Source organism: Thunnus maccoyii, chromosome 24, assembly GCF_910596095.1.
Source record: "Thunnus maccoyii chromosome 24, fThuMac1.1, whole genome shotgun sequence".
Taxonomy (NCBI): Eukaryota; Metazoa; Chordata; class Actinopteri; order Scombriformes; family Scombridae; genus Thunnus; species Thunnus maccoyii.
In genome coordinates this window covers 18,119,183-18,144,319 of record NC_056556.1, presented here as the reverse complement: position 1 = coordinate 18,144,319, position 25,137 = coordinate 18,119,183, and the positions used below count along the sequence as shown (strand labels likewise).

Below are 25,137 nucleotides of genomic sequence, written 5' to 3'. Positions count from 1 at the left end.
GTTCACAGAGAAAGGCAACTTCTGGTAATAACTGTATGTAGAAATCCAACATTCCTGTGGTTCAAGTGTCTGTGAAGTAAACTGTCCTCTATCTTTGGAGGTTGCTTGGCAAAGAAGAAACAAGGCATTTGTCTAACTGAAACCGTTGTTTACTGAAGCAGTCCATCAGATGGCCTTTGGCGTCATGAGGAGAAATTCCCACGATGCAGCCAATGGGTGAATGATCAGTCAGTAAATGACCATTTTAGTGTTCTCATGAGAGAGGAATGGATTCTGAAAGTAAACTTAGAACATCATGGGGCACCAAGCTATCATAAACCATAATCAAATTATTTTATGGTTTACCACTTTATAACATACATGACCTCATTTTGTTATAGCAACCAATAACGCCCCAAAATCCCAACTAAGAATTTCTGTAAACCTAGGCAGCAATGATGTTATCTTTCATTGCAAAAATCACCAGTTAAACAGTAGAAATACATGTTCACATTACAAAGAAATGGAGACTGCATTAGCATGTGTTTGATTGGCCAATGCAGTGCCTTGCTGGACAACACTGCATTTTATTCCAGGCGCCCACTGCACCCTCTGCAGTGCTGTTGTCTGTCTGAACATGACCTCATTGACAAAATAGGTCTTTTCTTTTTTGTCCTAAAAAACAACCTATTTTACTTTTTTTCTGCTGATTCGGCTGAGACAAAAAGCGTTTCTGATATATCCCCAAAGACCCTTATCTTCATTCAAATAACACAGACCTGCCAACGCTGGACAAATTTTTTTGAGTACCACTTTGGCGACCTAGATGCGAACCACTGCTGTTCGCATGATGAGTTATTGTGCATAATCTACACAGATACGCATTACAGTATATTGTTTGCATACATGAGGCATACATGCATGTCATGCAGACAAAAAAAAGTGAGGGGTGCAGTGATATGAAAATTCTTGATACCATTAACAGATTGTTTACAAAAATATCTGCAGATGTCAGTACTGTTAGTTGGTCATTTATGCCTGTTTGTCCATTTGTTTTTCACTTGTCTAAACACAGTTTACCAAGGAACACAATTTCACTGAGGCTACACACTAACCTATCACTACTGCTGCATTTATATAGTTTCTATTGTTTACAACTCCACAATAATCTGGAAATAAATAATAATGATTTTCAGCTAATTTGAAAAGATGACAATGTAGCTATAAAACCCAAACTAGCTTAAACAGGCTATTTTGTGGCTAGCCTGAAATAAATATTTAAGAGCTGGTTAATACAATTGTTCTCATTATAGGAAGGCTATTACTTAATGGTATGATGACCTAATTACAATACAGGCTGAATATGAACATGGCTGTTAAAACTTAATTTGCAGTGGGGGTGTTTCCTGTCCTTGAAATTTTCCTAGAGTAGGCTAATTTATGGACTACAGAGCCAACACACACACACACATACACACACACCTAGCAGGCCAGAGGCTCATTCTGCCTTTTAAACACACACACACACACACACACACACCACTCTCTCCCCTCAGTTCTCTCCTTCAGTATCTCATGGTGAGTTTTCCTTTCTTCCTCTCCTCACTTCAAAGTGTCCTCAGTGAAAAGCTAGCCAGGTTACTTCTCCTGTGTAACGTTAACGTTAGCTAGAACTATTGAATCACAAGCATTCGTGGTTAGAACGCCTGTTTTGTGAGTTAAATAGTATATCAAACCTGTGAGTGCTACAGTGTACTTTGATGTCAAAATGCATACCTGCTACGCAAATGCATACAGGTTGGCAGGTCTGCGGATGTGTTTGAGAAATTGACATTTCGAGTAAAGAACAAGAAAAAAGTAGTGAAATCCTGCTACTATAGTTTGTTTCATGGTTTGTTGACATAGCCTCTGGAGCTGGCTGAAGTCTGCCGAGGGACAGCTTCCTGAAGCTAGCCAATCAGAACAGAGTGGACTCATCGGGAGGCGGGCTTAAAAGAGACGGGAGCCAAAACGGCCTGTTTCAGAAAGAGGCTGAACTGAGGGGCTGCATAAAGGGTCAGTATAAGATAAATAAGGAGTTTTTTGAACTGTAAATCATGCAAAGATATTCCAGTAGAGCCCCAGATTAAACATTTAGACCTGTAGATGGATTATAATTATGGTTAAAAAAACAACAAAAAAACACTGATAGATAGGAGATTGGAAGTGACCTGCCAGAGTCACACACATCGGTTTTGCAGAAACAATGTCACACTATTTCATCATTTGTTTCTCAAAGACAACAGTCATTATTCACATGAGCACATGTGGGCGCTGGTCGGGACAGAGTAAACATACGGTAGGTTGTTTTAGGGCATGTGAACTAACAATCAGTGCTGTCGTTTTTCTGTTGAGGATAGTCTCATTAAAATTTGGAAAATATCAAACAGTTAACAGGGAGGAAATTTGGGATTTATTAGCAATCCTATCAAGCATACATTAGGTCTTTAAATGATTATGAAATAAAATAAGGGACTCGATTAAAAACAATCAAAGGAACCATTCAGTAAAACAAATATGTGATGAAAATGCACTCAGGGATCATATGAGGTGAAACTTTGAGGTTTAATATAAATATTATATAATCCAGCAGTTCAGGATGCTGCAAATGCCATGTGCATCTCTGTGAGCAGGATTCCTCATCCAGCAGACTCCTCGTGCCTGAGCTGCAGGGGAATGCAGCATCCTCAGAGCTTTCTCACATGGCTGCCTGCTGACCTTAACTGTCCTCCACAATCCAACAGGGACATTTCAGCTTCAGCCATTGCTGAGCCTTTAAAAAACAGGACTCTGCGCCTGGTTAGGGAATCTGTGTGGGTTTTAAAACTCTGCTTGGTCCACGCGGTCATTATACCTGTCACCAGGAAAATCAAATGTCCAGCTGTGATCCAGACAGAAGCAGTTGCAGAAGAGAAGCATTCGCAGATGCAGGTTTCTGTCTTTTTTTGCAAAATCCCATAGCACAGATGGATGCAGAGCAAACACGGGGGGATGTCTGTAGCCTACTTTCATACATTTGCATATTTTGCAGAGTGGGGAAGAGGCAGTTGGGTTTATGAAGAGGGTGGTGGGGGGGGGGGGGGTGTAGGGGCCTGATAAGGACAAAACAGGGGAGCTAGAAATCCAAACAATTCAAACCCCTTGAGGTCAATACAAGGAAAAAAAATCTATTAGACACCAAACCAAAATGTATTCACAGCACCAAACTTTTAGTTATTTTTGACTCATTTAATTTATTCATGCGTGTTGTCTTTTCACTTGCCCATGAACACTTAAGTCCTACAGTCTTGCATATTTTATGTGTTCACAGATCAGCACGTAAAAAAAGGACAATGCAACCAATCCCATAATTTACACAGCAGCCGGTGACTGGGGGGGAGGGGGCTCACACAGACAGGCAGGGTTTCCATTCCCCCCTGCATCTAATCGGTTTTCTAAAATCATTTTCAAAAGGAGGGAGATTAAGTGGTAGTGGTGCTGCGAGCTGATGGAGGAGCGTACCTGCCGCGAGGAGTGTGAGGAAATTATCTCCGAAGGAGAAACACAAACAAACATACAGTACATCAAGATGCATGCGTGCATCTTGAGGTCTTACAGGTCTAAAATCTCATGGTTATTCAGACCTGGCAGGGGTGTGTGCTCCTGTTTCAGTGTGTTAGTGTCACCTCTAACTCCATAACCTTTCCATGAGGACACAAAGTGCTCTTTTACTTTACTTACTTAAAGAAGCACTCCACCTATTCCACACAGAAAGCTCATTTTAGCAGTGTTGGGCAAGTTACTGAAAATTAGTAATTAGTTACAGTTACTAGATACTGCTCTCAAAAAGTAATTGAATTACTTTACTACTAGGGAAAGTAACTTTTGCATTACTTTTAATGCAACAGTCACATCAGCACTTTAAACAGCAGCATTGCAGAGCATGACTAATTCATTTCAATGGAATAACAATGATGAGCTTATCCACCCACAGGGGCGAAGAAAAACCAATCAAATTCTTCTCATCTAGTGAACTCTGATGAACACTGACATGCGAATTTGTGACGATGACCTATAGTAAACCATCTTGAAACAGCCAGCCAAAACAGAGGAAGCTATCATATAAGGAATGCACCAATCCAATGTTTTATATCCAACAACTCAACTCAGGGTATCTGCCAATACTGATCGATACTGGTGCTCTACTTGTTGCCAATTTTAAATCTGTGCACCTTGCTGCATGGAATTTATTAGAATCACTGAGTTGGTAGCTGGAGTGGCTGAATAGTGGAAACATTTCATTTTACATTGATATTGACTAAGAAACTGTGTTTAATTGATCAGTCATGTCATGGCTGATACCAGTCTGGTGTATTGGATCCATCCATTCTACCATCTACCTCTATAAACTGGAACACTGCACTGCTGAAGTATTAACTGCTCCACAAAAGAAGCATGTCTTGTGGTCAGTTGTTTTAGTCAACAGAACAAATACCACTCTTTAATATTAACTTATTGTCTGGTTTAGGGCTGAAATAATTGATTATTTTTATTATCGATAAATCGGTTGATTGTATTATTTGATAAATTGATTGATTACTTGGTTTCTCAATGTCAATCAATTGTAAACAATGCCAATCACAAATGACCACAGTTAAATTTGTTAACGACAATAATTACATGAATTATCAAAATAGTAGTGGATACATTTTCTGTGGATTGACTAATAACAGTAGTTTGACTCATTTTCAGCTATTTTGTGAGGAACTTTGCAGTGTCACTTTCTGCTGTGATCACAGCAACTACAGTAAATATCAAACTGAAAGATGTCTGGATCACCTCATCACTACTGACACTTGAGAGCACATCTGATGGACTTTCCATCTGCAGCGAAACAAGAGGACATTTTGAAGAATGAAACAGACAAAACTGTCGTCATTTTCACCTTGAATTAACTTTATCCTTGTTTTGCCAGAGTTTCCCTCTGCAGCATCAGAGACAAAGCTGTCAGCTGTGCTATTTTTACACAAGGAGAGCTCATTTGATCTCATCGCAGTACTCATGTCACCACTTCTGACTGTGTTTGGAAGTGTTTGGAAGGTTAAATTGTGGCAATTATTTTTTTTGATTTGCGAAGCACCTGTGGATGCCCTAGATCCAGTAAAAACAAGACTACAGGTCTGATGTCCCTGCTAGTGCTGCCCAGAGACTGCAGTGTTCATTACACACCACAGTAGTACAGTGTTGAACTGATTTTGCTGTTCTTGGGGCCTTGCCAGAAGTGTCAGATTAAACATGTAAAGTTTGTGCTAAATAGATTGTTGCATATGCTTTGTTTATGCTTTTATTTAAAGGCCCCCTCCACTCAAAAATATGTTTTTCTTCTTGTTCCTACAGTTGGATTTTTGAGCTTCTCTGAGCAGAATGATGTATGTGCAGTTTGTTTTCACACACTGTGCTCATTGAAAATTGATTTTTAGGGGTGGGCCTATGAGCAGGAACTAGTTTGGAGCCAATCTTGGTCCAATATTCAGCTTACACTAGTGTGATATGTAAACTTGAAGCCTTCAGTGCATGTTTATCCAGTGCAGCTTTTTGAGCCTGATGAACTGCAAAACCATTTCAATCAACAGTAATGTGATTGGTCCAATTGGGAATCAACAAACGTGGAGTTACAGTACAATGTTTTCAGATGGGAAAACTCTTAAATGTGTTGGGTTATTTTATTCTTACAACTTGACTGAGTGTGTGTGTGGGGTATCCTTCAGACGAAAGGTATCATTATCAAGTCACTCTGTGTCTCCCGTCCTTTTATCATTTTTTTTCCCTCATGTTGGGAGCTTTTATCTGTGCAGCCACTCCGCTGAATGAGTCCCCAGAGCGCTGTTGAATTACGCCGGCACACAGGCCGTTCGATTGGCTGTCTCTTACTGTATTGGAAAATGTCTTGATGGAAGCGGCCGGGCCGAGGGGACACTTTGCTGACAGGGCCCGACACACACATACCGCCAGCCCACACACAGAAACACACACGCTCACACATTAACTGTATGCCATTTACTCTCCCACTCTCACTCCCATGCTTTATTGACATTGAGATGAAAATGAAAGTACGGGGCGCCCCCCGGGGGACACTCTGCTCCAGGAGAGGGTCACATACCTGCGACCTTCAACATTACAACACATCGGTCACAGGCTCTCAGTCCTAAAATCTAATCTGCAGGAGAGTTAATTCAATGTATGGGCTCGCATCAGTGTTCCTCTGCGACCACAGCTAGATAATATGTTTGCATCACCAGTATTGCTGCTGCTTCGCTAGCAGGTTGCTGGTCTGGTCCACCCAACGCTATTATTACTGATAGGAGAGATGCCACAAGTACATAAAATAAGATCCAAGTTGTATAAACTGGAATTATCCTTTAAAACATCAGTTTGGTGTCATAATTTGAATTAATGAGTAACTGACAGAAGAAATTGACATTAATCAACAATGAAAAGAATCAATATGTGCAATCCTAGTTCCATCTTTCTTCTCTGTATTGGTTGATTTTCATATATTGGTTCAACTCTCAAAAGTGGAACAAAAATAGATGGGAAATTATCCTGCTGCAGTAAAAAGACACAACTAGAATAAGAAAATACTGAAGTAAGGCGCCAAGACAAAGAGTGCACCCTCAGTGGAGAGGAATGTTGAGCTGTTTTGCTTCTAGCGCCACCGGTTTCTCAAAACTAATTAATGCCAATGAAGATAACCCTGAGTTCTGATTCGATACGGCAGCAAAAATGACTTAAACCCTCCACTGTGCTCAGCTTTCTCCTCACTCAAAACAAGCTATTTACACTCTTTAATTTAATCACAAAACTGGGTGTATCAGAGATGAGATTAGAATGTTATTAGCTAATGAGGCTCTGATTCACCCTTAGAACAGGTACCTGGTATATACTGTACTGTAGCTATCAGTGCTTTCAGGCAATGGGACAGATTTATTGAGAAAATGACATTGAGCAAATGCACACTGCAGTTTTCAATATTATTACAAATCAAATCAACTTTGCGTTACAATAATCATATATTGTGCTCATTAATAAAAGCCTAATAGCCTAAAGTCTCACTCTACTCACAAAAATATGTTTTTCTTCTTGTTCCTACAGTTGGATGTTTGAGCTTCTCTGTGCAGAAAGATGTATGTGCAGAGTTTGTTTTCACATTCATCTCTGAAAGTGAAAAGGTTTCTCTGAGATCATTGAAAATCTGATTTTTAGGGGAGGGCCTACAAGCACGATTTGTGACATAACAACTAGTTTGAAACCAATCCTTGTCCAATATTCAACTTACACAAGTGTAACGAGGAAACTTGAAGTTTCCAGTGCACAAACACTGAGAATGGACTTTACATGAAATGAGAATGGACTTGTGTCCAGCAATTAAACTTTTCGAAATGAACAATATTTGCATAACAATAGATCCTGGAATTTTAATGAGAAAGAGGAAGGTGTAATTTTAAGGATTATGATAATTTAACTTATTGTTATTCAAAGTACTTAATACATCTTAAAACACGTCTTGAGGGGATCTTTAAGTTTTCTTTCTAATAATGATTTCTAGTCACATACTAGCCTGCACTATGTTTACACCTTGTCTTCAGAGGTAGAGAATTTTCCCCACAAAACTAACAGTTGCAAGTTGCATGACCTTAGTAAATCTAACAGAATACAAAAAATGCTGTCGAATGAGTGACACTGCAGGGGGACAGCAGTGGAATGTGAGTTGAGCTCCCCATGGTTCAGGTAAGGCCTGCATCCTTTCTTGCAGGCTCTTAGGTTTTAGCTTTTATACCACAGTAAAATGTCTCAGAAAAATAAATGCAAAGCAAGTTTTTGGGACAGTTTAAAGAAAGGTTCATGTTTAAAGGAAAGAGATACAGAATTTCAGGTGATGTTTTTGAATAGCAAACAGCTGGTTACAAGAGAGGCACATTATCTACTGGCTGTACTGAATTTATTTATATTTTTGCATATATCAAATAGCTAATGTAAGTGCATTTTTAATGTTCATATTAGTTTCAGATTTACAATATTAAAATTACATCTTTGAAATCAGAAAAAATCCATGCGATACAAATTCTGCTTCGGGGAATTTATATAAGCTAATACATACTGATACATACTTGTGTAAGTGCATGTTTGTGTATGATAGGAGAGAGAATGTGCACACGTGTACAATTATGCATAATGGTAATCTGTCTTTCTCGGTGTTAAAACCAAATCTTCGGCTTAGATATCTCCTCCTATCATTTGTGTGATCCTCCTTGAAATGCACATGCAATGAGGAGAAAGACGCACAAACACAACCCCCGCCTGCAGTGCCTGTTTGATAAATACCAGCAGCTAAGCCAAGGAACTGCCAATTAGATGTCTCCAGAGTCAAGCAATTACCAAACCTGGGCGTAAAATCCCCAAACCCTAACCTCAACCCTCATGTCCCTAATTATTAAACCAAATTCAAGTCCTCCCTTTCTCTCTGAAGTACTAGAGAGCTTTCCAATTAAGTAACTGTCTCTCCAGAAGAGGTATTTTTGAACCTCTCCAGGTAGTCTTCTCGTATCACAGAGGTTGCACTCACAAAGGTGGTAAATGACCCGACTAGTTGTCTTAGACTAGAGACTTCTACATTACATTCATTAACAAACTGATAAATATTGTTTGTCTGAGAGAACACGCCATCATCTTGAAATGAAAAGGGAAAAGTACAGTTTTCAGCCATTTTGGCTCTAGCCCAGACTGAAAAATCTCAACAATTATTGGATGGATTGCCACGAAATGTGGTTCAGACTTTCATGACTGCCGCCAGGATGAATTGTTGTGGTGATCCCGCAGCTTTTAATCTAGAGCCATAATCAGGTCAAAATTTTAATTTGTCCAATACTTTGGACAGAACTAATGACATTCCCATTAGCCTCAGCTGTACTTTGAGTAGAGTGCTAACTGGGCCAGCTCAATAACCTCAGGACGTCAATGCACCCAGCCAAGAAATGACTAAAACGTAACACCCTGTAAATCCCCAAATTGTTTTACACTTCAGTTTTTGTACTGTTTAAACAAATTAGCTATGACGTGATAATTCATGAGCTTTAGAGCTGCTGGTAGGCAGATTTATTAAAGCTTGGACAGAGCCAGGCTAGCTGGTTCTTCCTGCTTGAAGTCTTTATGCTAAGCTAATCGCCTGCTGGCTTTCACTGATATTTACCATACAGACATGAGAGAGGACTTCATTTAACATTGGCATTGTGAGCATGTTAGCAATTAGCTCAAAGCACAGTGACTGTAGACGCTTGGTCTCTTTTTTTTTATTCAGGCTATGTAGCTAATGTTTTGTTTTACACGTCAGTAAGATTTAAAGCTAATATTAATAATGTGTTGACTGGTTGGGGGAAAGAGTTAAATATCAGAGATAGTTTAATATTATTTCCAACCTAAAAGTATTTTTTATTCAAGAACTCTGTACAGCAAGAATTCTAAGTTCATCAGTTTGAAGGGGATAACTTGAATAGGTTACGGCACATATGAAGAAAACCAAGCCTCAGCTTTGCTTCAGATTGAATTACTATGCTGAATATCAAAGTTCACACAAACACACTTGTCTTAAACACAACTACATATGCCCTTCCTTTTCCCTGCGCTCTGTTCCTCAGCAGACAGATGTAATCTCTGGCCTTCTCGCCTGTCTGCTCCATGTGGCCGCCGGTCATGTCATCTGCCAGAGGAGGAGGAGGAGGAGGGAGGATGAAGGCTGAGCTTGTCCGGGTGTCTGGATGGCTTGTCTCCTTGAGGGGCTGCATTACAGACACTGACAGTCACAAGCTGGAGGTGTGAGACAGACAGCAGCGGGTGGGGGAGCCGAGTAAAGTCGAACATTTTAGGGATTTTCGTACTTTAACGAGATATGAACAGCAGCTAAAATTTGGCTCTCTGACCAGTATTGTGATTGCAGAATAAATTGCGATTCTTTTTCATAAATTAAACAATTCGGTTTTAAAAGATACATTTGTACTAAAAGCATAATATATCATGTTTCTACATGAATAAAATCAGATTAAATAATACTGTTTCTGTTTGTTGAGACTCCCCTACTGAAGGTCTGTATGTTAGCTGCATACAGTAAGCTAGCATTAGCGTACATCTTCTTCCTCTGTCTCCTCTGACAGAAGGAGCTTGAAACAATCATACGTATGATGTATTTCTCAGTCAGTAAGCGATTACAGCAAGACAAAACATGTTTCAATGTTTATTTGGGCTCCTGACTCTTGTTTAAGACAGACTTTAAAAATTGTGATCCTATCCTTTAAACCTGTGACAGCTTGTTAGGATACTGTTCAGTTATATTCAAAATTTGGACTCATGTAATTTGAAAACTGTTCTTTCAAATTGCGACATAAAACAATAATTCATTCAGCCCTAACAGGAGTTGTGTCTGAAATCACTGCCTATATACTAATACTGTATATGTACATAGTCTACTATAGTTACTGCCACCCATTTTATTTGAGACACTAGAAAATTCAACATAATGAAAAAAGTAGTATTCCTTCACATTTTATAGATAGATTTCATATTACTGTCAGTGATGACACAAAGCCATGATTATTTATTAATGTCTAAAATCTGGATTTTACGGCTCACTACAGAGTAAACACTTAGTGTGTGTTATATGGGGATTTTAGACACAGTCACAGCCTCTCTGCTCCACCGTACTATACAGAAACAGAAAGTCACCTTGTCTCCATGCAGAAGCAGCAGCCAGGGGTCCAGTCCTGCCCTCCCTGTCACAGCGTGGCCCCTGCTGGCCCCCATCTGACGCACTGACACCGCACACACAGCACCCTCGTTTCCCGTCCCCGAAAATAAGCTTGATGACATACAAGCAGCAGAGCATCAGCTGCTGTGATGAGATCCTGGCTGACGTCTTTCCGTAGAGATAATTACATTTTAGAAATCTAATTTTTTGTCACGTTTTGAAGCTGAGGTTGCAGTGATGCCGCACACCCTTCCGTCTGACCTTCGTCTCAACTCCACAACGGAACAAGCTGCCTGAGAAGAGTCAGACAGTCCTTCCCTGCTTTCTATCTGTCATAATATAGAAAAACGCATCTGAAATCTGTCTCGATATTCAACATTTCATCCTTTAAAAAGCTCCACAACACTGAATCAGCAAACCTGAGCTTATTTGGGTAAATCTTCAAACTACTACCAGCTCTTATTCTGATTCCCAAACTGATGGACCACACACACACACACACACACACACACACACATATTGATACAGGACTCGCAGAACATCACATTAAGACGCTTCACAACTGCGCTCATTTGTTGTCTTGTAGAAATGATTACACCGAAATACTGGATTCACTCTGCAGTGGTTGCATAAGCAGCTTGTGGTAGCGTCCTGAGTTAACCTCGTCTCCGCTGCTGTATCTGACTGTAGCGCACGATTTGCAACCCCTTAAAATCCACCTCCAGGCTCCCACTTCAATCACAGTGTGGTAAAGTGGAGCAGGCAGAGGATCGAGGTCGAATCAGGGATCCTTCGCTTGACGTCTGACAACCTCACGTGGACAAACGATGATGTAGCTATGTAAATACACGACCGGCAGCCCCAGAGCATGAGATCGGATCCTGGCAGGACCAGATCAGACCGCCACAGGTTGTTGTACTCGTTATGATAACCAAAGCATAGATTAACTGAAGTGATCAATTGTCAGCTGTCTGTTTGAGTGAATGCTGACGAACAAAGAGTGTCTATAAAAGGAAAATGAACCCAAATTATTAAAAAAGTATAAAATCTCTCTATTTACAGTAAAGCAAGACAAGTTGTTATTAAGATACAGTCATCACAGGGTCAGTGCTCCCCTCCAGACATGTATTAAGACATATAAAAATACTCTGCTTGGAACAATTTATGTGTGTCTGATATGGTTTTTCCACCAAAACAAAAACATAATTAACATTTTAAAATCCTTAAAATGGCATCTACTTCTTCTCCCTCGTTAAAAAGTTCCAGAATCTATGAATATGCAAATATATATTTCATTTCAGAAGTCGAACTGCTGGACACAAGATATCTCCTGCTTCACTGAGTCTATTCTCTGTGCATGTGCATGTGACTTCATTTACTGTATTGTTAAATCAAATCCGCAAAATTATTTTTTTTTCCAATTTCATTTTCCGGCAGTTTATTTAAATCATTTAATTTTCTAGCAAGGCTAGATAGTACTCTAGCAATGACCAGGGGTACTCTAATTTATCCTGGCACACCAGACATTTTGGTGATATTGCTGAGACTGTATTCCTGGTGGCTTTCTTCTTGCAGATGATGCAAGAAACAGTCACTCTATTAAACTCCATGGAAAAAGAATGAATTGTCCCCCTTTCTTGAAGCAATCTGGGCTGCAGGTCAATCTTTCTTTTAGGTTGCAGTTACAGTAGCTGCAGCCTGCTAAATGTTAAATGTAAAATGAATATCAAACTTTTATGTTACAATTTTGCAGTCATGCAAGACGTTTAAAATGCTTCCTGTAAAGCAAATGGGGAAAATCTAAACAGGATAAAATAAAGTAATAATAATAATAATCTGCAGGCCGGATGAAAGTAAGTGCTGCTAAATGCTAAACATGTAGGGAGGCCTTATGAAATGGTCTCGCACGTCAGACCCTCGATGTTGATGTAACAAGTCAATTATCATTTATTTACCATTTCCATGGCTGTTTTGGTGTTGAACTCAATCTTAAATTTAACAAGGTGAAATTATCAGAAAAAAAATCCCATCATGTCTGAAGCCCAAAGTGATGTCATCAAATGTCTTTTTTTTTTGTATTCACATAAGATATTCACATAAGCCAAAGAAAAACTCTAAATCCTAAGAAGCTGGAATCAGTGAATGTTCTAAATTGACTGAAGCAGTTAATCAATTATCTAAATTGTTGCCACTTACTGTAATTTTCTGTTGATTCACTACATTAATCATCTTACAGTTGGCACTAATCAGACTAACATGTTTCACTGCAAGTGAAGATACTGGATGCCTCAAAGGATGTTTTATACAATGATTTCAACTAAAATTCATGAAAGTCAAAGCAATATGGGACATTTGTACATGACATATTCTAAAACCACAAAAAAAATTAAAATGTCACATCTGTTTAGGTGCAGCCTTATTCTGTTCCCGTCATTGTTCACAACTTTAACACCCAGGATGGAACTGAACCAAACTAAAGTAACAAAGCTGCAGACGAGTCATACTGATTTACTGTCAGTACAATGTGTTCTGACATTAGCAGAGATTGTGCCTGAATTGCAGAAACACTGCTGCACAAAAACAGCAGAATTACTGAATGTAATGTGGCAGGGGTGAAATTGTAGAAGATCATCTACCACAGACAAACACAAACAGTAGATATCAGTGGAAGCTCACCATCAGACAGTCTGAATAAAAAAACTGCACTAACCTGCAACAGCATTAGATATCAAGACTGTAATTCAATATTCATGTGATTACTGTTCTCTCCGATGAGCTGTCAATCATTCGTGACATCCCCCGACAGTTTGGAAGTTAAGATTTAAGAACATTTGACCAAAGAGGCTTTAAAATCTTTAAAAGGGAGAAAAAGATGCAACATGGAGGAGATGATCTTCCTCACCTCGTGATACTGAACTGAGTGATCTGTTTCCAAAAAGATACTTTTCAAAAATATCTGATACTGACAGTCTGGGTCTCAAAACTGACCGAAAACAGCCATAAAGTCCAAAGAATAAAACAGAATTTGAAAAAACAACCAGCTTAATTAGACACATCAGCGATGGAATGAATTATTCAGTGTGATGACAAAATACTGCATTCAAGTTTAGTTAAAACATGCTAATGTTTAGACAATTTAATTTCAGTTTTTCTGATTGGGTCTGTGGATTTTTCACCTTCAACCTATAAAATGGTACCAGATAAATATCATCCTGTTGTCATAGTGACCAGGACTGTGGCCGGGTTGAAGATGATAAAGGGCTTTGACCTGCTGTTATCATGACTCTTAATAAATCACATAAACAGTAAACTGTGTCAGGTTTGCACTGCAGAACACGACCATCTTCAATACTGATGTCAAGACGACTGTCTGACATACAATGTGTAATAATGTACATACGGATATCCGGTTTAGCTGCCCTGCACAGCACTAAACAAACCCATGCATTCATTTTAATAATCAATAAATGTCTGCCATCTCTTCTTAAGATACACTACTGAAAACCAACATCAGCTCTCAGGCTTACACTCATCTTTCTGTGGTCGTTCCAGCATTGACTGCCTCACATGTCTGTCTAATGACTGACATTCATATGTTACAATTCTGCTACATGTATGTTCAGCATTTGTCCAAAAACACCACCAATAACAGCTGCTGCTTGCCTGCTTCCAGACCTCTGAATCACCGCTCACATCCCCAATTTCTTTAGCATTTCAAATAGATTAATTAAATTAAGGCTGGCCAATATATCGATATTCTATCGATATCGTGATATGAGACTAGATATCGTCTTAGATTTTGGATATCATAATATCATGATATGCCATAAGTGTTGTCTTTTCCTGGTTTTAAGGGCTGCATTACAGTAAAGTGATATAATTTTCTAAACTTAACAGACTGTTCTAGCTGTTCTATTATTTGCCTTTACCCACTTAGTCATTATAGCTACATTACTGATGATTATTTATCAAAAATCTCATTGTGTAAATATTTTGTGAACGCACCAATAGTCATCCTGCAATATTGATATTGAGGTATTTGGTCAAAACTATCGTGATATTTGATTTTGTCCATATCGCCCTGTCCTAAATTAAATAATTGATTAGTAAAGTGAAACGAAGTGGCAATTCTGTCTGATTATCAGACAAGTTCACCACTGCTCATAAATCTTATAATTGTTAGTAATAACTAAAGGAAACCTAGATAAGTGCTTTTCTCATCTGAAGTTCAGTGTAGACTGAATTTTTACTAAAGATCTGATTTCATCTACATTCAGCATGCAGTATGTTAAGTACATGTGGTCCTCACTTTTCAAACTCCTTCTACTTTTATAGTTTCAGTCTGTTTTACTCACTAAACAGTGCCCTCTTACTGAAGTGTGCTTATATTGTTTTTTTAAAGTCTGTTTTCACAGCCAATGCTTCAGGACCTCATGACAACTGAAGGTGTCTACACTGTAAAAGTGAATGATGTCTAGTTGAAGGCAGCGCTCGGCTGGCTTTGTGTAATTATTGGAGCTGAGAGGCAATGAAATCCTCAGCACTTCCAATATCTCAACACAGATCATAAACTGTTGATGCAGCACGGTGCCGCTATTACATGCTCAGTTTACATCTGCTGCATTCTTGACATCAACAACACACACACACACATGCCTGTACAGTATGTCCTCTCTCACACACTCAGAGCCTCCAGCCTTAAAGCATGTGTGTTCAAATATAAAAAAAACTGCAGTAAATCCTCAGTCAGATGTAAAGTGGTGACTGGGCCTGAATGCATCAAAGAGCAGGTGAGGGAAGAAAAATCAGAGTGATAAATGATTCAGCAGCTAGACATCTAAGCATTGATAGCCTGACTCCCATTAATGAGAGCCGGCGTTCCCTGTGCTTCATCAAAGTGGCGACCTATGAAATATTAAAGCGAGCTCGACAGCAGCACAACACGGCTCTACAGAGGGCTGGGCGTGACCTCCTGCTAAAAGAAAGTGAAGAAAAAAAAAAGAGGAAAAAAAAAAAGAAGGAGACGGGAAAAGAAGGAGAAATAGCGCTGACTCGAGTATGGATTCGGGGAATACTCACATCGGGTAGTCTGAGAAACTGAGGCAGCAAAACCAAGGCGAGCGGAGTATCGACACAAACGGCTGGAAGGAGAGGTCTGAAGATGGGGAAAAGGAGATCAGTATGATAGATTTACAGATATGGATCAGTGCGTTCATTTAATTTAGTTAAAAGGCTTAATTTCTGCAGGCGAAAAAGGGCAAATGTCACTGTATTAAAGACAGAAACCCTGATGAAACTCAACAATGAGCTGGGAGGATGTTATGTGATTTAGGTGGCTACCACAACAAATCCTGGAAGTATAATTTTAATGTTTAATGTAAAATACGTTTGTGATTTCACTGTGCTTTTGCAGTTAATCTTAAGTCGCAAAGTCCCAAAGAAAGGATAGACTATAAGGCCTTTTTACATACACCACAATTTCTGAGGCAATTCACACCATTTAAAAAATATAACACTGGATGTAACACTACACATACAGTACAAGGAGAAATTTCCCTCTGCTGAAATGCTGCACAGCTTCACAGCCCAGTTCAACCTCTGTCTCGTTAAGGCCTGCCTTGTTCTGGGAAGTTGTCCCTCCACAGACATCCGCCACAAACCATGAAACAAACTATAGTAACAGGATTTTACTTCTTTTTCTCGTTATAAAATAACAGAAAACCACAAAAAGCATAATGTGTTCCCTTTAAAGTTTTTTGCTCATAACACACTTACAGTAAAAGGAACTCTATGCTAGGATATAACCACAGCTGTTTTGAAGTCTTTTGGGGCACATCTTAAAGGCCTTTATATACTGAGTGATTTTAGGCTGTCCCACATGAAAGTTGACAGTTGTTAGAGAAACATGGTGAAATCTTTAGTGGTCAATCCCAAACACTGGTCCTTTATCACACTGTGAGACATGTCCACAGACATGTGGAGCATTCACAACCAAACACATCAAAATTAGAAGTTGAAGATGAAATTCAAGAATTTAGGAACAAATAATTACAATGTGATTGCAGCTATGACCCATGTCAACAAACTAACTAGTCAGATGTTACCTGGCACTCCAGGAAGACAGCATCAGACCAGCTGATTAGTTGTCAACTATTAAATTTATCTTATCTTATTTTGATCATTGATTAATCAAGTGACTTTTTAAGAAAAATGTCCAAATTCTCTGATTTCAGCTTCTCAAATGTGAATATTTTCTGGTTTCTTTTGTCGTCTATGACAGTAAACTGAATATCTTTGGGTTGTGGATTGTTGGTAAGGACAGAAGAAGAAATTTGAGGACGTCACTCTGGGCTTTGGGAAACAGTGATCACCATGTTTCACCATTTTCAAATATTTTTTAGACTAAACAACTGATTGATTAATCAAGAAAATAACCAACAGACTAATTGATACTGAAAATAATCATAGTCACAGCCCTCATGGGACATCTCTAATGTTGATGCATTTAGAGAGCAGAGATTACAGCTAAAAAGCTGGAAGGATGACATTTAAGATCTCATGGATAAAAGAAACCAGCAGTTACAATGAGTTACTACACCTTCTGCTGCACTGATAAAACTTCATGGGAGCTAATCACAAAGGAAAAGGAGGCATTACTCACTGACATAAGTAGGAAATCTCTAAGATCTTGGAAAACCAAAACTAATTATTAAATCTTTTTTAAATATTTTTCTTTGGTAAGTTTAATTGTCTGTGGCATTTGGAAATTGCTGTTTGTTGTCTGGCAGCACACGAATCATTTCCTGTTATTTCCCTGTAAGTATGTTGATCACTAATACAGGATAATGGCATATGCTTTAACATAGTGTAACAGTTAGTAGAGAAGTCAGTGAACTGACTCAGTAATGTCGTCATATTGACAGCAATAAACCTTAGCTTACATTAGCCACCATAAGCTAATGGTCATTCCAGACCAAGAGCCATAGAAACAAGACTGAAACAAGGTGTGTTTTATTGTTCATGAACGTACCTTTTTCATTTTTTAAACTTGCTTTCAAAATCCTACAAACTAAAATCTCTCCTCAGTCTATGACACATATATTTTGGCCACTGAAAGGATGCGCAGAGATCTAGTTTCCGATACTTCCTCCCCTGCTGCTGTGAACGGGACCTGATGCAGATTTACATCAAATAAAAACGGCCTGACATACTTCCAAAACACACAGCACATTTGCACCTCTGACGGTGTGATTTTAAGCCTGTTTTTAGAAGCCATCTGCCATGCCGTCAGTGAATTTCACAATGAGATCAGCCTTCTGCCCATCTCTCTCTCGCTCTGGCTCTGTCTCTGACTTACCAAGCAGATCTAATATTAGCACACTGACTCAAATAAAAGAGGGCTCTATCATTCTGCTGTATGATTAGAAAAATAATGAGGTCTGGACTGAAGGAGCCGGTTCATAATGAATGACAAACAAAACGCTATTCCTGCTCCTTGTCACACTACAATCACTCTTTCAGCCTTCATTAAAACAACTCTAGCTAGCAGTGCTGTGAGAGGAAGGACAACTTGCCGCTCTGTGAAATCCCGCTCAGGATCAGAGGATCAGATCTGGCCGGCGTGTAGCCTCTTGTCCTCCGTCAAGACTCTCACCTCTCTCTGAGATAAGGGCACTTCCTTTTTGCCCCGCCGTCGCCCCGGGACAAGCCTGTCATTAAGATAAAAGAGGAGTGCTTGCACATCCCTGAGCACCTCAACACTCCTCTCACTCAGTGTCAAGTTCAAAGGTGGATTGTTAAGGCAGGAAAGGGAAATAGTTTGGTTAAAGGAGGACAGGGACACAAGAGCAAAGGTGTATGTTATAGTAATTTGGGACATGTATTAATGTCTCAACGACACTTAAACCAAAACCAGTAAAAAATTCAAACCTTTTCAGATTCAGCAGTGTATACACTTTGTGCTGCTGTGATGTTCCATACAATTAAATTTGATCTTTTTCAGGCCAATTAACTCCAAAATATTCAATGTTTCTCCCATAATGTTATGTCTTTAAAATGACTTAGTAGCACAGTGTTGTTATAGTGCCACAAAACCTCCTAGACATAAGTGATTTGACATGCTAAAGGCCTTTTTCAGTACACCATGTTCAGACTTAGGCGTATTTTGTCGGAACTCGGTGCAACTCAACACCTCTGTACCTTGATACTAAGATGCAGTCATTTATGTTATCCAATATGTAATGTATATTATAAAATAAAACAAAATCAAACATAGACCACACTGATTTTTATTGATGCGCTATCTGTACATAAAAGGACCAACAAAATCCACAGCTGTAATGTCCAAAAAAACGCATGAACCTTAACTTTGCAGCAACAAATATTACATTTCATCTCTAAGACCAATTTATCTTCCAAAAGGAATCATAACAAAATGCTACAGAGACATCACAGGCACTCAGAATGAAAGTGTTGGAGCAAATTTCCAAATAGGCATTATTGGGTTAAATTGACCACATATTGGAAATCTAAATGGTTACTTTCTCGCCTGAGACAATCTCAAAATTTAATAAAGTTACATAATAGCAGTCCTAGGATGAAAATTCTAACAGCTTGTAGCCAGGCTCAAAATCTCCGGCATCACCGCCGGGTGGTGCGAAATGCATTCTGGGATACTTGGTTCAAGTCTGCTCCTAAATAAAACGGACAAGAACACTTCTGGTCATTTGGACAGAACTTGGCTACATGTGGACTTTGAATTGGAGCAGCAGTTGTGCTGTGACTGAGAACAAGAACACAAGAACGAAGACTGAGAAAGGCCTCAAATGTCAGTTTCTTTTAATGATGACCATGATCTTTCCCTAACCTTAACAAGTAGTTTCCAAACCTTAACCATAGAGGTAGTAGATGAGAAAAGAAAGCCAGTAGACAAGAAAAGATGCCATGTCATCTGGGCATTCTTTGTCTTCAATGGGTACGCCAGCGATTCAGTGTTATACTTCCATAAAGTTGGGCAACCTACAAGTGATAGATGTAAATAAGCAAGGTCAAATTCAAAGCAGAACAGGCTAAGACATCCTGACTTTTAGTCCCTGATATGGGTCAGCTCCAAAACACACTGGATCCTACAATTCCTACAATGCAAACTCAGCAGTGTCTTTCATTAGACATCCCTGCATTAAAACAGAAACATACTCACACAATCAAAAGCTTAATCATTCCCATCCACTAGGAAACACTTGCCAATATTTATCTTTATTGCAAAGACAACATCAGCCATCTCCATCAGCAAATATACTGGATTACATTCCAAACCTTGTCCCACAGTTTAATACAAAAGTAAATGTTGTCAAGCCGGACATGACCAAACAAGCCATGATCTATATTTGTCAGCTCCTTGTGTTGCCCACAGTGTCCTTCCTTTTCAGTCCACATCCCCATGAACTGGACTGCACGGCGGAGTAAAGAAACTGACTGACTGAGTCATGTAAGACATGGGGTTAAGCTGAAGGCACATTAATTGTCTAAAAGAGGATTCACCAGTCTACAAAATGCTCAGACCACCCAGTCTGCCCTGCTAAGCCCCGAGAGTGGAGCCTCGCAGCAGTCCGCCAGTCTGCCCAGGATTTATTCCAAGATACCACGGAGTGACTATCACTAAGTAAGTCTATCAGATATCAGTAATATCAGAGAGCGGATGGGCAGAAAAAGAATTAAATCACTTTAAAGTTCCCTTTATACCTTGAGGACATTAACTGGGTGGATATTTTGTATATTAAACACAGTTTATTAAATGCTGAAGCAAATCATGTCTCAAGCAAATGTGCCAAACATCATCTAATTCATGAGAATTTGCTGCTTTTCTCTCTTTTATAAGCTTTATAATGATTAATTGATCAATCAGGAACATACTCAGCATATTAATTAAAAATGAGCAGAAACTTTAGTTGCAACCCTACATTTTTCAGTTGTCCATGACTGTATTGATGTAAGAACCTGATATAAGGATGAAGGTCCGTAAATATATGAGATGTAATTCCTCGACTCTTATTTCAACTCTGCAGCTGGACAGAAGAACGTTACTGGATGATTCTGCAAAACACTGGATTACGTTCAATGTTATGTTATGTTATGTTCATTGTTAATGTTTTAAAACTTCTGTGTTAGGGAACTTGTTAAGGTTGTGGAAAGATGGTGGTTAGGGTTAGTGAACACTGAATGCAGGTTTGTGGCAGAACACAAGCTCGATGTGCTATACGCCATCCTCCACCCCAACTTCACACCATTACTTTCCACTTTCCACCGCAATGCATAAAGGACACACTACTTCCTGGCCTGCAGAATCCTCCAATATGAACATAATTCCTACGATAAAATGCAGTTTATTTAAATGTACTTGCCAAAGTACCTTTCTTCCAAATCTACATCCAAGTCCATCTTTCTTAGCGGACAACACCCTAGCCCGGGTGTTGCACACACCCTGGGTGTGCGTGAAACCAACTAGTTCATTTGACGCGTCGTCCGACCACTTCTAAAAGGCAAAAGTATTTACAGCTGTTCCCAACCGCCACATTCAAAGGCAGGGTGAAAAGTCTGCCATTATAGGAGTGTGGTGGTGAAGGGGGGGGGAGCTTGATCATCAGACAATATCTCTTTGATGGCATTCATGATCAAGCACTTGGTTGTAGCTGGAAGTAGTTGTGTGAGGAATGCTTATTAGACTGGTTTTGGAAAATTTAAAAAATTGTCAATTCCAACATGGGAAAGGTGTGGGGGGAGGGGGTTTCAGACAATATTCGATGATCAGACAAGCACTTCGTTTGAAGCAAACTGACACCATAACATTTATGAGTAGAGCTGAATATTGTACCTCAACACTTTTTTGGTATCAAGAACAACAAATCCAACGTCTGGTCAGATTGGTAATCTTCTTTACTTATGCTTTGATTATTTAGTTCCTGATTTAAATAATAATTTCATCTTGTTAAGCTACTTGTAAAGTTCTTGTACAGCTGTTGTTTAAGCAACATTTAACATTTGAGAACTCCTTTTGTTAAATGATTTTTCAAACATAAAGCTGCAACGATTAATTGATCACCAACTATTTTGGTGGTTGATTAATCATTTTGAGTCATTTTTTAAGAAAAAAAGGCAAAATTCTCTGATTCCACCTTCTCAAATATGAATATTTTCTGGTTTCTTTAGTTTTCTATGACAGTAAATTGAATATCTTTGAGTTTTGGACTGTTATGGTGCAAAACAAGACATTTGAGGACATCACCTTGGGCTTTAGGAAACAGTGATCGACATTTTTCACCATTTTCTGACATTCTATGGACCAAACAAATAATCAATTAGTCCAAAAAATTATCGACATATCAACCAATAATGAAAATAATCATTAGTTGCAGCCCTAAAAAAGGTTCTGAATAAAAAAAAGTAAAGTATAAAAAGAAAGACAGTATCATTTTGGTATTATTAGCAAAACCTGACGTCAAACAGGCACAAGTATTGAAATATTTAAAATAATACCCAGCTCTATTTCCTATATAACCTGGATTCATGTTTGACTGGTGTGCTGTAAACCTAAAGGAATGAGTCCAGTTTTGCTAAAGATGCCCACTGATTGAGTCACGCTTAACCAACTGTGAATACGCATGCATGGAAGTGAACATGCATTCTGTCATCCGCCTTTTTAGTTCTATTTTTGTGCATGTAGGCTAAGTGGAAGACAAGAGCAAAAAAGCCTGTGGCAAGTTGAGCCATGCCATGCAGAGGCCAGAAGTAATTGCAGCATAAATGAATTTGCCAAATCGGCATTCTGTTGCAACCAGAGGCAGTTTTCCTCACAGGGGAATAACACAGGATGATCACTCTTCATGCTAGAATCCTCTTTTAATGTGTTACGCATAACTTATGCTGGTTTCCAAGTAAACTAATGTTTAACTCACCCGTTGTCAAAGATAAGCATCATGAATTTACAACTTTAACAACCTCATTATATTGAATAACAGGGCTTTAATATTGATGACAGTAATAGCACAAATTGATGAGTTTTTTTGCATCAGTGAGTGTATATTCATTTGGAATTAAATTGTTTGCAAAGGGAATATAGAAAATTAAACTCCCATTAGAACATTCAGTCCCAAAGTCAATATATCTCTGTTTAAAATTCAGTCCAACTGCACTGGGTTGTATCTGAAATGACTTTAATGCTTGTAGATGATTAACATCAAACTCATTTTAACCATGCTTTATAGTGTAATATTGATTTTAACCCTCACTTTCCATTAAGCTTAGGCTCCCAATGATTGTCATTAGAGCCAGTAGCACTGTATACAGTGCAAAAGGGAAGAATGGAGGGGGGGAAATGCATATTTCCACTCATATAGATGAAAATTGGCATTCCACAATGATGAGTAACATGTTTTTACTCGGATCTGTGACTGTACAAAACAGTGTGGATGATGTGGGCAATAATATTTTCACCAGAGGCGGAAAGCAGAGAACACAGGCTCAAAACCTGTGATAAACAAGCTGTGTAGCAACTACGTATGATTATGGTGGTTTAAGGCCCTGACCGTGTCATCGAAACGCTGGTGTTCAAGACCAGCACGGGTCATCTCTCTCTCCTTATTTCCTGTCACCACTCTATCTTTACACTCTTAATTATAATAAGGGAATAAAATTAAACATAAAATAATTTCATAAAACAATGTATGATTTTGTTACAAAGCAGTGAATGTTAAGTTGCTGAAATCTGCCATAAAGGTGTTGACAGCTGCTCCAATGTGGTCCATGAACAAATCTCAATCAAAATGTGATGCCTCCATCCTTTCTTTTAGCAAAGCACATTTTCTAGAAAAGTTGTCATTCACTGTGGGATCCTCTACTCATTGATCAGGCAGCATTTGCAATAAAATTTCATTTTTATAAAATGTTTCTTCTTTATTAATGCTACACAAACCTGTTTGCCTTGTAAAAATGAAGCTTTTCTGCTTGTTGGGCTGCGTCTTAATGATTATGTGGTCGAATCATAAAGGCTCATTTCATCATTTCATCTGTTTACCAATATGAAAATCAAGATTAATTGTTCAGGTTTTCATAGAGTTTAGTGTGACGTTCATCAGCACACAGGACAACGCGCGACTCAGGATTTGACATTTGGTTACATTATTGTGGATTTAAGATCCAGAGAAGTCTCGGGATCCTTCATTGGTGTCCTGCTGAGGAGTCGTCCTAAACATGATTTATTAAATGAAGCATAAACGCGAAATAACTCTTCAAATATTGCGGCATACACTACATATTTCAGGAGTCGTGCTTGCTGCGCTTCACTTATCAAGAGAAAGTCAAGCCAAACGTCATTGAATCAATCGTTAATTTAAGGAAATCTTAATTATCGGCAAAAGCAAATTCGTCATGAATTAAGTCAAGCGCCTGCCTTCTTCATTTGGGTTGACTCTTCAATTCGGCATACAGATAACACATATTGCAGCAGTAGGTACAATAATACATGTGTTTTGCCTGTTGTATCCCCAGTTTTCTTCCGCCAGAATTCACTGCGCTGTGCAGTGGTGAGCAGCGTTACTCTGTTAATTAAGTTGTAATTTCACAAAAGCAACGCTGCTTCGGATCCATACACACATGCCGTGTTCATCAGACTGTTGTATTTGTTAAACATGTATCGGGTTGTGTTTCAACACCGAGTGCTTAAAATGTTACGCAAAGAACGTTTAAAATGATATATTTTTGAATGGAGTTTTGAGTAATCAGATGACAGCCGCTATAAATGTGTGAACTCAAGCAAAAAAAATAAATGATAAAAGCAACCCGTTGCTGGGTACTTACGGTGAGCTTCTGTGAGAAGGTGTTTTCAGTCAAATGGTATGAGAAGTCTGTGCTAAAGCCAACCGACCGGTCTGATGCAGGTGATCCTGCAGCGTCTGGACTCCGCTGCGCTCAGTGCACGGCTCGGATCGGGAGAACACAATAGTGGTGGAGTGTACGCTCTGCGGGGTGAGGGAGGGAAAAAAAAACACACACACGGAATCACTGGGCAATATCACCCCGGCAAGGTCTTTCCTGGCTGCTCCAAAAACTGCCTTTTCTTATTGGACAGGCGGAAAGAGGTGGGCGCAGAAACATGAGGCCACATTGGCGCATTACGCACCAGCACACACACTGATTGGACACACTCGCCTATATAGTGACAAAAATATGTTTTTATATGCCATGTGTAACACTAGCCAGGTTTTTATAACAACCAGACTAAAATACTCCAGTGTATATAATTATCCTCAGATAAGAAATAGGAGGAGATGCAAATTTGTAGTTTTATTTTC

At 39.0% G+C, this 25,137-nt stretch overlaps 1 protein-coding gene across 2 annotated transcripts in view; it reads right to left on the bottom strand.

The window, feature by feature from the left end:
* The window catches only part of LOC121892095 (double-stranded RNA-specific editase 1-like), a 72,147-nt gene extending 47,276 nt beyond the window's left edge, over nt 1-24,871 (bottom strand). For both annotated transcript variants that reach the window (XM_042404899.1, XM_042404901.1), the window contains exon 1: nt 24,644-24,871. The gene's annotated coding sequence lies outside the window, so the exon portion shown is untranslated. The remainder of the gene's footprint in view (nt 1-24,643) is intronic.
* Nucleotides 24,872-25,137: the final 266 nt, after the last annotated feature.